General features: G+C 45.4%; 1 long non-coding RNA gene across 1 annotated transcript; it reads right to left on the bottom strand.

The window, feature by feature from the left end:
• Positions 1-10,155: 10,155 nt before the first annotated feature.
• On the bottom strand, positions 10,156-13,367 carry LOC130376009 (uncharacterized). The gene is made up of 3 exons (XR_008893934.1): positions 13,067-13,367; positions 11,739-11,863; positions 10,156-11,121 (listed from the first exon to the last, which is right to left on the bottom strand). It is a non-coding gene; the product is annotated as an uncharacterized LOC130376009 (long non-coding RNA).
• Positions 13,368-13,852: the final 485 nt, after the last annotated feature.

Here is a 13,852-nt window from a genome sequence, read left to right on the forward strand (position 1 = left end):
TTTCAAAAGCTGACTACGGATCCATCAATTAAAAATAAATAAAGGAAAATAATTGTTTCGATGTAGATATAGCTACCATTATATTAACTAAAATCCATAAATGTTATCTGAAACAAACTACAGATTACACACTGCGATAGAACCACATCAAGTTTTTTTCAAGGAAGGAAATATTTTCCAATCAGAGGTCATTTGTCGATACTCTCATGTCAAGGAATCCAACTAAGTAGTCCTATTACTGCAATTAATAGATAACTTAAACAAACGGTGTTCAAAATGGTGTAGGTTTGGCTTGAAATATGATACAGGGACATATGGGTCGGGCTGGAATGTGGTGTGCCAACAATTAAAGCAGTACATCGAAGGGTCTTGGTTTTGTTCTAAATATATTATATTCTGAATAGCGTTATTTCATAGGATCTAATTGATCTGATTTATTTACTTGTAGGGATCAATAATCATGTAAAATAAGGACAAATTTGGAGGCATTTAATTACAGTGTAGGCCTACGTCAAACATTTATTTTCCTATAATTGCAAGAACATTTCAACTTTATTAACATATATCTTGAAACATATCACTTACATTTTAAAATATAACACAATGAAATTGTGTAAAATAAAACTGTACCATAAGTTGACTCTGTCATAAAATAAAAAAAATAGCAATGAAAAGACTTTCTGCAAATAAACAGGGGCGTAACTCTTTGGACTGCTACTAATTGGACCTTTAGTGCCCTCCTCCTGGGTCAGATATCGTCCGTGATCGTCGTGTTGCTGCTCTTCCACACCGCTTCCCGATATTATGGGGGTAAGTGTTCGCCTGTAAATGAGAATCTGGCACCTGCAAGGAAGCCAGTGTTTCGATGTCCCCCCATAGCGCCTACTAGCCACCGTAGTGTTGGATATAACTTCAAAAATATCCAGAGTAACTTGTGAGTGTTGTGTTGTGATGTGAGAGAGCGTTTTTGCAGGGAGTGCCTTTGCAATTACTTACTCAGGCACTCCAGCTCCCCTGATACCTCGGCTGCCAACATTCCAAGACAGTTTGACCTTTCAATCCATCAACCAACCATCTAGTTGGACAGGAAGGTTTCAATGTGCTGTGTCTGTGTCAACTTTGCTCTCAAATATTCCCCAAAAAGGTATCAAGTGTTCCTGCTTCATGAACGCACTGTATTGAATCATGAATCAAAGCAGAGGCAGAGCATTCTCTGTGCAATTACACAGTGGACATGGAGATCTACAGGCTGTTGTCTTTTGATAATGGCTTTAGATTCAGAATATGTGTCTGTCATATTGGCAGCCCCATCATATGTCAGACTTTCTAATCCTGACATGTGCAGTTCATTCAGTGTTTGATTGAAAAATAATACATATTTAAGACATGTAACAATCTTTCCTGGCATGCGTAAAAATACCAGGGAGGTTGTGAAGGTGGTGCAACCTGTTCTTATTTCTTAAATTCACTTGACTACATTGTCCCAGTAGTTGACACACTGACGTTTTTAATACAGCAAGTTGGCAATTCCAGTGTAATTATTTTGTGATTAATTGAGAAAATAGCAAAACCATCATTGCTCTCCCCTAGCCTAAAAGCAGCAATAAATCCTAAAATAAAAGAAAGTATGCAGTAAGATAAAAGCTTCATACTGTATAGGTGTGGGGGGATGTGCAACGTCTGGCCTGCAGGGGGAGTATGGGCAGGTTGGGAGCGCACCGGATTGGCTGTGGGGGGATTGGACCTAAGTGCGAGCAGGTGTCAGAACTCAGGCCAATCAGGGAGTATTTGTACTTCTGTGCCTGCTTTGTGTCGTAGTGAAAGAGGAATCCAGGAAGGATCGGGAGCGGAGAGACAGGGGCGATCGCCGCCAGAGATCGCCTTGAACGCACCCTGTGACCGCTTTGAGCGGAAAACGCTTTGTGTTTTGTTGGACTTGCGAGCGATCAAAATAGAAGGACTTTCTATCGGAAGAGCAAACCTGGTGTCCAAGCGCTCTGTGAACCCCTTACAGTGGAGCCCAACATCAGGATTGAGCGCAGGGAAATGGACCAGTCCCCATTTGGAAACGTACTCGGGCACCTGGCCCCCCTGGAACTCCTCGCCTCCGGTGGATGTGGCGAAGGACCCCGAGGGGCGGGACCCGCAACGCACATACACGTCCCGAAGATGGGGGAGGCAGACGACGCGGAAGCCTTTATCAAGACCTTCCAGGGGGGTGGTCGAGGTCTCAGGGTGGCCTCGCCCGGAGTGGGCGCACCGTCTCCTGCCGCTCCTAACAGGAGAGGCGCAGCTAGTGGCCCACAGTCTGCCGGCCGGGGCCCAGCGAGACTACGACGCCATCACCAGGGCCATCCGAGACCGGCTGGGCCTCTACCCGTAGGAACATCGCCGGGGGTTCCGGGCGCTGGCCTTCAGTGAGGGGGAACGATCCTCCGCCTTCGCCCAGCAGCTGAGAGACCAGGCAAGGAGGTGGCTGGTCCCAGACCAGAACACGGCGGAGGACGTGGTGGAGCAGGTGGCCCTGGAGAGGTTCGTGGAGTGGCTGCCGGCTAGGACCTCCGCCTGGGTCTGGTACCACAGGCCCGAGTTTTTGGGTTGGATTGGGCGGGGTTTCCACTGGCTGTTAGGGGGACTATGGGGGTGCGGACGCGACCGGTAGGGACATGTAAGTCGTGTGCTGTGTTCTGCGCCAAGGCGGGGGCGGCCGACGCTGCTCAGGGATCGGGGGAGGCGGGGGATTCCCAACCCGAGGTCCCAGCGCCGAGGTTCCCACCGGTGGAGGATTTCCCCCTCGAGCAGTCTCGGGACGCCACACTGAGGTCTGCCTACGACCAGGTGATGGCTATTGATGGGAGTAAGGTCCGGCCAGACGCAGCGCTGACTTACCCACATTTTATAGTGGTTAGGGTTAGGCTTTATCGGGTGAGTCGTGTCACCCAGAGTGAGGAGGTTATTACTCAGTTGCTGGTACCCAGGAGCCGCCGGGAAATGGTTTTCCAGGCGGCACATTATAACCCAATGGCGGGCCATTTGGGGTACGATAAAACACTTAACCGGTTAATGGCCCGGTTCTATTGGCCGGGGATTCGGGCGGAGGTGCGCAGGTGGTGCGCATCCTGCCCCGAGTGCCAGTTGGTGAATCCTCCGGCCGTCCCCAGGGCTCCCTTACGGCCCCTTCCCCTAGTGGAAGCCCTCTTCGAACGCGTTGGCATGGACATTATCCGGCCATTATCGATTTGTGTTATTCCTGATCGACTATGCAACCCAATACCCGGAAGCAATTCCGTTGCGCAACATCTCCGCGAAGAGTGTTGCGCAGGCGTTGTTTCATATCGCGGGTGGGAATCCCGAAAGAGACTCTCACTGACCAGGGCACCAATTTCATGTCACGCACGATTAGGGAACTTTACGGGTTGTTAAAGGTCAAGGCCATCCGCACAAGCGTCTATCACCCAGCCATGGACGGCTTGTGTGAGAGGTTTAACCGGATGTTAAAGTCCATGATCCGTAAATTCGTACACGAGGATGCTCGAAATTGGCATCAATGGCTAGCTAGACCCTCTGTCGTTCGGGAAGTGCCCCAGGCTTCAACAGGGTTTTCCCCATTTGAGTTGCTTTATGGGCGCAAGCCCAGGGGCGTCCTGGACCTCATTAAAGAAAACTGGGAGGATGGGTCCAGTGACAGCAAGAACGAAATCCAGTACGTCATGGACTTGCGTGCAAAGCTTCACTCACTAGGGATATTGTCACGTGAGCACTTGCACCGAGCCCAGGAGAGTCAGAGACGCCTGTACAACAGAGGGACTAGATTACGCGATCTCACCCCGGGGGATAAGGTCCTTGTACTATTGCCCACCTCTAGCACCAAATTACTCGCGAAGAGGCAAGGGCCCTTTGTGGTCACACGGCGGGTCGGGGACGTGGATTACAAGGTAGCGCGTTCGGACAGGGGCGAAAACAAGCAGGTCTACCACATCAACCTCCTAAAGAGGTGGAACGATGCGGTCCCTGTCGCATTTGCGTCAACGTTACCGGAGAGGGAAGACCTCGGGCCGGAGGTCCCTAGCCCAGGCCCCATCCCCCCGGTCGGTCAGGGCGAGGGTCTCTCAGGGAGTCAGGCGCGGGACGTTGCCGATCTGCAACTCCGGTTCGCCAACGTCTTTTTCGCCCCTGCCCGGTTGCACCCCGCTAATTACTCACAACATCGAGACGCAGCCCGGTTTAACGGTGCGGACACGCCCCTACAGGCTGCCTGTCCACAAACAAAATGTGGTGCGGCGTGAATTGGCAACCATGTGGGAGTTGGGCGTGGTCGAGGAGTCTCACAGTGACTGGTGCAGTCCCGTCGTGCTTGTGGGGAAGCCGGCCGGGTCTGTCCGGTTCTGTGTAGACTACCGTAGGGTGAATGCGGTGTCGAAGTTCGACGCCTACCCAATGCCTCGGATCCTGTTGGATCCTGTTGGACTTGCGAGCGATCAAAATAAAATGACTTTCTATCAGAAGAGCAAACATGGTGTCCAAGCGCTCTGTGAACCCCGTACAATAGGCCATTTGGTAAACATCTGTATTGAGAAGCAAAATTTAATTGATGAGAAAAGGAGAAAGACCAAGGAGCAAGCTGACCAAGGAGAAAGACTTGGTTAGCTTGATCTACTCTGGCAGGCCGTTCCAAAGCCTTGGTTTGGGCAAAGGTGGAAAAGGACCAGACTCCATTTTAATTGGTAGTGAAGTCAGTCAATAAATGTATATAAACCGCCTTCTCTAAAACCTTTAGATAAGGATGGAGGAGCGGGCAGGTGTATTTTGGGACAGGATGTATTTGAGCCTGTCCCAAACTCAGGATTACATCCTTGTAATCCTGAGTTTCTCTACAAAGAAGGTTTTGAGCTCTGCATGGAGGTCCAGTGGTGGCCAGGTTAAGAGGGAGAGCTGGAGTGTTCTTTAAGCCACAGCATGACTTGGCCTTCTACATTTGAGTACATTCATTTACAACCATTAAAACCATGCATTCTGAATAATGCTAAAATATTTTGCTTGCATACAACTGTTAAATATATCAAACAAAACAAAAGAAAAAAAAATTCAAAGCGTTTTAGTAAATGTGTACCTTACATGGGCTGTTAACAAAAAACGAAGACTGGTAAACCATTTGATTTATTACTTGCTTGTCAACCTTCAAACCGGTATGCAGCAATTACAGTTTTACACGCCACCTAGGTGACTTTTAACTGGAAAATCCGGTTTATGGAAACTTGCAGACAAAAGGGAATGACAATGGAGCAATGTTCATGCAGGAGATCTCTCCCTGAGGGTGTGAGGTGTGTTGCACGCCCTGTCATACCTTGTGGTTGATCCGAATGAACACGCTAATCCTGTTGATGGAGAAGCTGCAACTTGTGGTGTGGGTACTAGCAGCATAGCTGTGATTGCTGAGGCTTAACATGTAGGTGACAGAGCTGCAAAGAGCTAGGCATCGCATGACGTGCAGTGGCTTACCCTAAAGGCCTTTTTATGGTCCCACGTTCCCGCAACGCAATGACCATGCAGATGCTTCGACGCAGTCGTGAACATTTATGGTTCTGCGTCGGGTTTTAGTAAGCGGACCAATCACAGCCCTTGCTGCTGCGTCGCCTCGATGGAAGGTTACGATTTTTGAGAGGCGCACGTCCGGCCCTTGCGGTGGACGCAAGGAGGGTCAGCAAGGACGTAAGGGGTCCGTAACCCCCTTGCATTGCGGGAAAGTGGAACCATAAAGAGCCCTTTATTCCACGCAATAGTAAACCACTGCACATCATGCAACGCCTAGGCCTGACACTTGGTACGACAGAAGATAAGGAGAATTTTTCCCTAGGTGGGCAAGGAAGTACGAGCCCCAAGTTTCTGCAAATAGGAATATTTGAGCCACCAGTAGAGCCAAACAAGGTAGGGCTAGAGTTGGAACTACTGATACTGATGTGAGTGAAATGAAAAAGAGATTAATAAATAAAATAATACAGGGGTTGAAACAGAGTTCAGGAATGGAAGGGGTTGATGTATGTATGGGGTGATTATTAATCTCCATGCTGTTTCTCTGCATGCCAAAATCAAACTTTACTTTTTCATTTTTGTACTATGTATCCTCAGAAACAAAAAATGTATTTACTCTTTGCATGAATGGTAGCACTTTAAAATAAGATATGCAAAAACATGGGTAGTTAATGAGGAATGAATGAATAACGAATCATGAGGTTGAACCAGTCTGCATTTTGATCACTTGCCATAATAACACTGTCATGTATTTTATCAAAACACCATCAGGCACACTTAAATAGAGTTTTGTTGATGTAGACAGCTCTTTTGTATGTCTGATTTTTTCATTGTTCAGTGCCTGTTTGTGAGGAATGAATTGTTTGGAAGTTAAGCTTTTGTTTTTGTTTCATTTTAATATGCCTTTCATCAACAGTGGATTTGGGATTTTATAACTAAACTTAAACTACTTCACTACTGGTAAACCAATGGTGAATAGATGGTTCAAAAAGCTTAACTACTGGTGAACGAATGGTTCACGAAAGAGTAACAACTCAGTAGCCTATGATGCATGACTTTACATGAAGGTAAACAAAAAGCTTAACTACTGGTGAACGAATGGTTCAAAAAGCTTAACTATTTGTAAACAACTGATTCAAAAAGCTTAAATACTGGTGAACGATTTATTCAAAAAGCTTAACTACTGGTGAACGAATGGTTCACAAATAAGTAACAACACGTCATTGGTCAGATCCAGCTCTACCAGCTGATCCAGTGTGGGACCCAAGCCAGCACCCAACAGCGCTTGATACCAAGGGCTGCAGGTTTGAACCATGCCCTGCAGCGGTGGACAATTGCTTTTAAGCCTTCAACATTACTAATGCCACATAACAAACCTCAAATGTGAATATTAATGTATGTATTGTGTGTATGTATTGTGAATATCTTCATTAAAATATGACAATCATCCCATCTGTGCCCTGTTCATTTATTAACTAATTGTGAAATCCCAGGAAAATTCCAATTTGTCAGTTTGCTAATTCACATTCATTAATACAGTATCCCCCCTAGTCTGTTTACTAGTTACTCTTCTGTAGTTACTGAATAACTGTCATTTAGGGCCCTGGTCGTTCATCAGTAACTACCCACATCTTTACGTACCTTATTGTAAAGTGTTACCGGGGTGGGGAGAATCAAGATGAAATGGAATCAAGGAAGCTCAAGAAAGAGAATGAAGAACAAGGACCCAAGTTGCCAACTCCCTTCAGCAGAAGCGACTTTGCCCCCGCTAATGTAATCTCTTTATGATTTGATGACGTTATTAAAATTGATATCCGGTGGCCAAAGGACATGGGCTAAATAGCTTTCTGGTTTCTCCTGTGCGTAACCACCCTGTCTAAAATGCATTAAAAAAAAACAAGCTAGGCCTATAAACCAGAAATAGACCTCAACTTATCCGTAGTGAGAAAAAACTAAATTGTGCACGAAATATTGATACTACAAGGAATTCCCAGGGAGGTACGGATTCTTACCCCGACCTTTGGAGAAAAATGATATCCAGTAAGGTTGAATGGGAGCTCTAAATTAGATATTGGACAGAGTTTGCTTGGGTCTAGCCTCTAACTCGGGGGATTGTTAACCAATGACTGAAATCCATCGTAGGATGAAACAAGAATTATAGTCCTATCATACAAAACTCTTTGATCACACAACTGGTGATGGCTGGTTTAACTGGTGCACATTGATTTTTCCATGCACAACAGGTGTGCAGCGTGACCCAGCCCAAGAGTCCATTCAGACTTATTCAGGCCAGGGGAGGTACCTTAAGCCAACCACCATCAACACACACACCCACATACCCAACACCAAGTTGAGGTTGGAGAGAATCCCCAACCGAAGTCTACTCCCAACCTTGGACTCTAAAACAGAGTTACCTAACCTAATGACCTAATGAATGGTTACATTCAGGAAATGTAAAGAACTGGTTCACCTCGTACCTCACTGACACAACTGAGCACGTTGCCCTGGGCAAAGCAAAATCACACACCAACAACGTCACCTGCGGTGTCCCCCAGGGCTCGGTGTTGGGCCCCACACTGTTCTCACTTTACATGCTCCCCCTGGGTAGTGTCATTAGCAGGCATGGCTTATCTTACCACTGCTATGCTGATGATACACAGCTCTACATCAGGACAACCCCCACTTCTTCTGCCCCTCTGCCAACATCCACACTGACCACCTGCCTGGAGGAGATAGAGGCGTGGATGAAGCTCAACTTCCTACAACTTAACAGCCATAAAACGGAAGCCATCCTTGTTGGCACGCCACATCAGCTCCGCTCCCCCACCATCACCAATATCACCTTCTCTGGCAAAAACATCCCCCTTTCCACATCCGTCACCAACCTCGGTGTTAAAATGGACCCACAACTTAATTTTGACACCCACATCAAACACCTCTGTAAGACAGCTTTATACCACCTCAGGAACATCGCCAAACTCCGCCAATCACTCACCCTGGCTGATGCAGAGAAGCTCGTCCATGCCTTTGTCTCCTCCAGGTTGGACTACTGCAATGCACTCCTCATTGGGATCCCTGGCAAGAGCCTCCAGAGGCTCCAATACATTCAAAACAGTGCTGCCAGGGTCCTGATGAGGGTGCGCAAGCATGACCACATCACCCCCATCCTGAAATCACTGCACTGGCTCCCTGTCCCACTCAGAATTGAGCACAAGGTCTCCCTCCTCACCCACCAGTGCCTTCACGGACTTGCCCCCCTCTACCTTCAGGAACTCCTCACCCTCCCGACAAATTCACGTACACTCCGTTCAGGATCCACTCACACCCTCCAAACCCGACATACGAAGCTGTGCACCATGGGTGATCGGGCCTTTTCTGCTGCTGCCCCTAGACTATGGAACGCCCTCCCTGACCACCTGAGGGCTCCACAGACTACAGCTCTTTTTAAACTGAACCTCAAAACCCATCTCTTTAAAAGAGCATTTAGCTAAACTTTCTTTGAGGCTCCCCTTTTAATAGATTTGTTATTTTTTTTCTCTGAAGCACTTTGAGATTCTTGAATATAAAGTGCATTATAAATACAATTTATTATTATTATTATTATTATTATTATTAATGAAAATAAGCGGACTCCTTCCAGGGCTGCCATACGTGAAATAAAATAGCACCCAAACCCCATTGTTCCCACACCTCCCTAGGAAGACGGGTGGAGTGTTTGGGGAATAGCCGCAGACAGCTCTTCTGGGTCCTTTATTGTTCTGGAAAGGCCACGCATTTGGTGTCAGTTTAGCAATGACAATGCCGCACGCCACTCAGATGGCTGCCACACCCAGAATACCTTTGCTGGGCTCCTCCAGACAAAACACGCAGCGAGGTCGTGTTGGAAATCCGTTTTATTGTTAGGTTGATGAGGGTAGGTTACGTATTGTTAGGTTGTCGACCAGGTTACGTTGACTGTTACGTCATGTATCATGAGTATGTGCAGTGATGATTGGTTGAACCTGTGCACATCGATTTCGGGTGTGCAGCCTGATCCAGCCCCAGAGTCCAACAAGTCTGACTCCGGCTAGGTGTGGAGGTCAGGAAGGCTATTGCTGGAAAGTAAGGCATAGCACACTAGAGAATCTGGCAGAAGACAAGTGAATCTTGCCGGTCTATGTAGGAGACTGGTAAGGAAGGTAAGAGAAGAAGGAAAGCGGAGATGGATGGGGAAGCACAGCTGAGGAAGGAGCCATTTGGTTGTACTTGTTGTAAGGAAGTTATAGATGGCAGACTTATTGGGTGAACACAGGTCAAAAAGTGAAACCATCAAGGTAAACCCGTGACATTCCGTTTCACACATTTCAACTGGCTGCCAACCAAAAGCATTTTTGCCTTCTGTCAGCTCCCTGCTGTAGGATTTAATGCATGACTTGCAGATGTCAGATACATTGTACAAACAGCATAACAATTTTGGGCAACTGAGCACTATCCAATCCTCCACGGGAGTACATCAGATTGATATAGTTTGTCTGATATATACAACAGACAACAATGGAGAAGCAGAACCAGAGCAAGTGGAGGTGGGTTAGTGGGGCTGGGGGGTAAGAATCAGCTCAGCACGCCTAACTCCACAGTGTGTGTTTGTGAAGTTATGGCTTAAATTGACCGCCTGTGCATTTTGATTGATGGATAGATAGATAGGAACTATATTAATCCCTCTGTAAGGTTCTCTCATGAAATTGCACTTCGGGCAGCAGGAAACACCATGTAACAAATAGAATAAGAGTTAAAAACAAGTATAAATGTGCAAAAGTCCAAAATGCCAAATGCAAAACATTTATATGCAGGGAAATGATATAGAAGAATACCGTACAATTCAATATTTACACGAGGGAGTGCTTATACAGTGCATAAAAACAGTGTAAGAAAACAGTGTATCAAACAGACAGTTGTTGATATGCAGTGTTATGTTATGTTGTGGGTCAGGCCTGGTGCTCCTCCCCGACCTCTGTGCTCCTCCGAGTGTGGTGCCGAGCTTTTCAGTCGGTCGGTGTTGCTCTTGCCGAGGAGCATCCTGTTGCTGAACAAGCGTCTCTGGTTGCTGACAACAGTGTGCAGAGGATGGCTGACATTGTCCAGATTAGCCAGCAGTTTGTTCGATGTTCTCCTCTCTGCCGCTGTCACCAGAGGGTCCAGCTTCATGCCGACCACCTAGCCGGCCCGCCTAATCGGCTTGACCCACCTTAATAAGTCCTATTTAGATATGCTGCCCAGATATGTGTCCATAAAAGAAGACCCAGTTAAATGTTCAGGTTCAATGTCCATTAGTGCAGGTTTGTGTGTTAGCTGTCAGAAGCGTGTTTATTTCTTCTAATAAATAAGGAACATTAACGATCACCCGCAGTGAAAATAACCCACATATCTTCTATGTGTTTCGTTAATGATGAATTACATAAAATTGCTATGCTTATTGCTAAAATAAAATGTATAATGCGCTGTTGGACTGAGAGGACACAGTCAGGAGGCACAACTGTGGTTGCAGGTTATACTTACGAATAACATCAACCCTTCTCACCGTGTAGTACGCCACAACACGGCCTGTTTGCTGGGCTGAAACATTTACATTTACATAATAGCAGAAGCTTTTTTACAAAGCGAATTACAATAAGTACATTTGTCAGAAGAAAGAGAAACAATATATCCCTGTTGGTACACAGTAAGGTTGTTCATAGAAACAAGTGCCAAGCACCAACAATTGTGAGGTTAATCCCTTCCCCATGTACAACAAAGGTAGCTAGGATAAGATCTTACACAATGCCAAGTGCTATAATTAAGTGCCAGGACGTAAAACATCAAATGGGGGTTGGGGGGGGTGGCTATGAAGAGTCTAGGTGAACTCTGAACAAGTGAGTGTTGAGTCTCTTGCGGCAGCTGGTGAGCGACTCTGCGGTCCCGACATAGGCATCCTGGTACACAAGGATCTAAGATAGTTTACTTTAATCTAGGCGTGGTACTATTTGAGTTCCCCTATGAGAGGCCATTCTTTCCAGTTGAATGACTTGACTTACAATTCCTCATAATTAATCCATCCACAAATATCCCATGCAACAGACCAAATGCCCCTATAACATTAAAACAAGATCACATATAACATCATGATGTCAGAATATATTTTGTAAATTCCTCTCTGTGTAATTCATTACATAAGGAAAACTCTGCAGACTTACAATACATGGAAGTAAGAAAGTGGGAGCCATTGTATAGCCAGCCTCTGCTAGACTCGGTACCGGAGGATGTTCGTCCCGGCCTCTGAATAGCTGGCCTGGCCCCCAACGGGTCCAACAGTGGACAGCTGGAGTAGAAACATGGAAGACACTGCTTAGTTTGTTAGCTGTTCAGCACCCAGGCTCTGGAACTCCCTCCCCCCACACATAAAACAGTCAGACACCATTACAACCTTCAAGTCACAACTCAAAACTCACCTGTTCAAACTCGCACACAACGTCTAACTGATCACTGTTTTGATTGTTTTGTTTTTTTTGTCTTGTCTTGTTTTTGTTTTATTTATTTCTTATTGCTTATGTTTATTTATTTATTTATTTATTTTTTTCCACAATGTCTTGTTTTTTAAAAAATGTATGATGACTATATGCTCTGTAAGGTGACCTTGGGTGTTTTGAAAGGCGCCTCTAAATTAAATGTATTATTATTATTATTTTAGTTTGTATGATAATAATTCTGTTATTCATTATTACGCGTCGATTATTTCCATGTGCTCTTTAGCTACTAGTATGCAGAGGTACGTGGTGATAGTTAGACTTGAGGTCTATCTGTGTTCTCATCTCATGAACGTACAGTTGTGGGGACGGAGACATAGATAGACGGAGATGCTGGAGGGAGACAAAAGTGTCGGGCTGCTACTTCTGTGCAGCCTCCAATAATGATAGGATTGTCTGCCAGTATCCTTTCTTCTACTGAGTGCCTTCTTACACTTCAAACGCTTGCTGCCCAAAAGAGTGTCTGAAGCGGACAAATTGAGAACTTCTGTTTGCTCCATGATCGTAGACAAATGATGCGCTACAGTGAAAAGGTATACAAACACAATATGTGCCTGCTCCATCCCAAATTGGAAGAACACTATCTGGCGCCTCGCTGAAGAAGGCCACGTTCTTACACTGCCCTCTAGCGTTTGTGAACAACATTGCCTTTGAACAGAGCGGTTAACTTTCAGGGAGAAAAAAACATAGATAGATACTGGTAGTATTGAAATAAACCATTTGTTTTGTTTTTTATCTTCCTTTCTTTCATTCCAAGTGAGATGAACAAGTGAAGGAGCCCTTGAATAAATTGGACTTCATATGTAGGCTATCAGAGCCATGTTTCAAAGAATAGATGTATCGCATAGCATAAAAAGGAGAAGAAACCCCTGTTTGATTTATTTTGCCTGTACACATTAAAGATAGGCTCACTAAATTGTGTCATACTGATTAGTCATGCACTAAGCACTATCGCCCACACGTTGGAGTTATCAGCATCATTTAAGCATCCAACGAACCTTGGAGTACAAAGCGGTTGATTGTCGTTGCTTGTCGTTGAAGCGGGTGATGCCGTTGAAAGGAGTCGCAAGGAGTCGCCAGAGGTTGAACATGTCAAATCGCCAGGTCCAGTTTTAGAACGCAACGACGTTGCTATTTCTCTTCAGCCAATCAGGACACAGCACAGAACAATTTGTACGTCACGGCCTTACCGTCCCGGTCCCGTACCGTACTGTCCACAGTCAGTAGGCTAAACGTTAGCTATAACCGTTGTTATGGTTACATGCGGCCATTCCAACTTGCCCCCATTTCTTAGTAGGCCTACCGCCATTCAGACAGTCTACCAATCAGCGACGCCAACTTCAGGGGAAGTTCGCGTCATTAGGGGATCATAAATATTTCGTTCAAATGTGTTCAACCAAAAAATAGCCATTTCAGTAGGCCTATTATTTATCTGCCATTTGTTTGATTAATTCCAAATTTTGGAATAATAATATGGGGGGCATGTTGGAATAACTTACTATAGTAAGTTGCTACACAGTGTTGTATAGTATACAACACTGTAGTAACTTACTATAATATTTACCACAATACACTACAATGTCTGGAAAATTACTATAGTCAATCCCACACTATATTGTAGTATAGTATAGTAATCTATAGTATACAATGTATACTATAGATTACTATACTACAATATAGTGTGGGATTGACTATAGTAATTTTCTGTAGTATACTATAGTTTACTGTAGTAAAACTACTATAGTAAGGTTCAAAAAACACTAGGCCTACAATATTTACTAAAG

The sequence above is a fragment of the Gadus chalcogrammus genome, chromosome 22, assembly GCF_026213295.1.
Source record: "Gadus chalcogrammus isolate NIFS_2021 chromosome 22, NIFS_Gcha_1.0, whole genome shotgun sequence".
NCBI classification, from domain to species: domain Eukaryota; kingdom Metazoa; phylum Chordata; class Actinopteri; order Gadiformes; family Gadidae; genus Gadus; species Gadus chalcogrammus.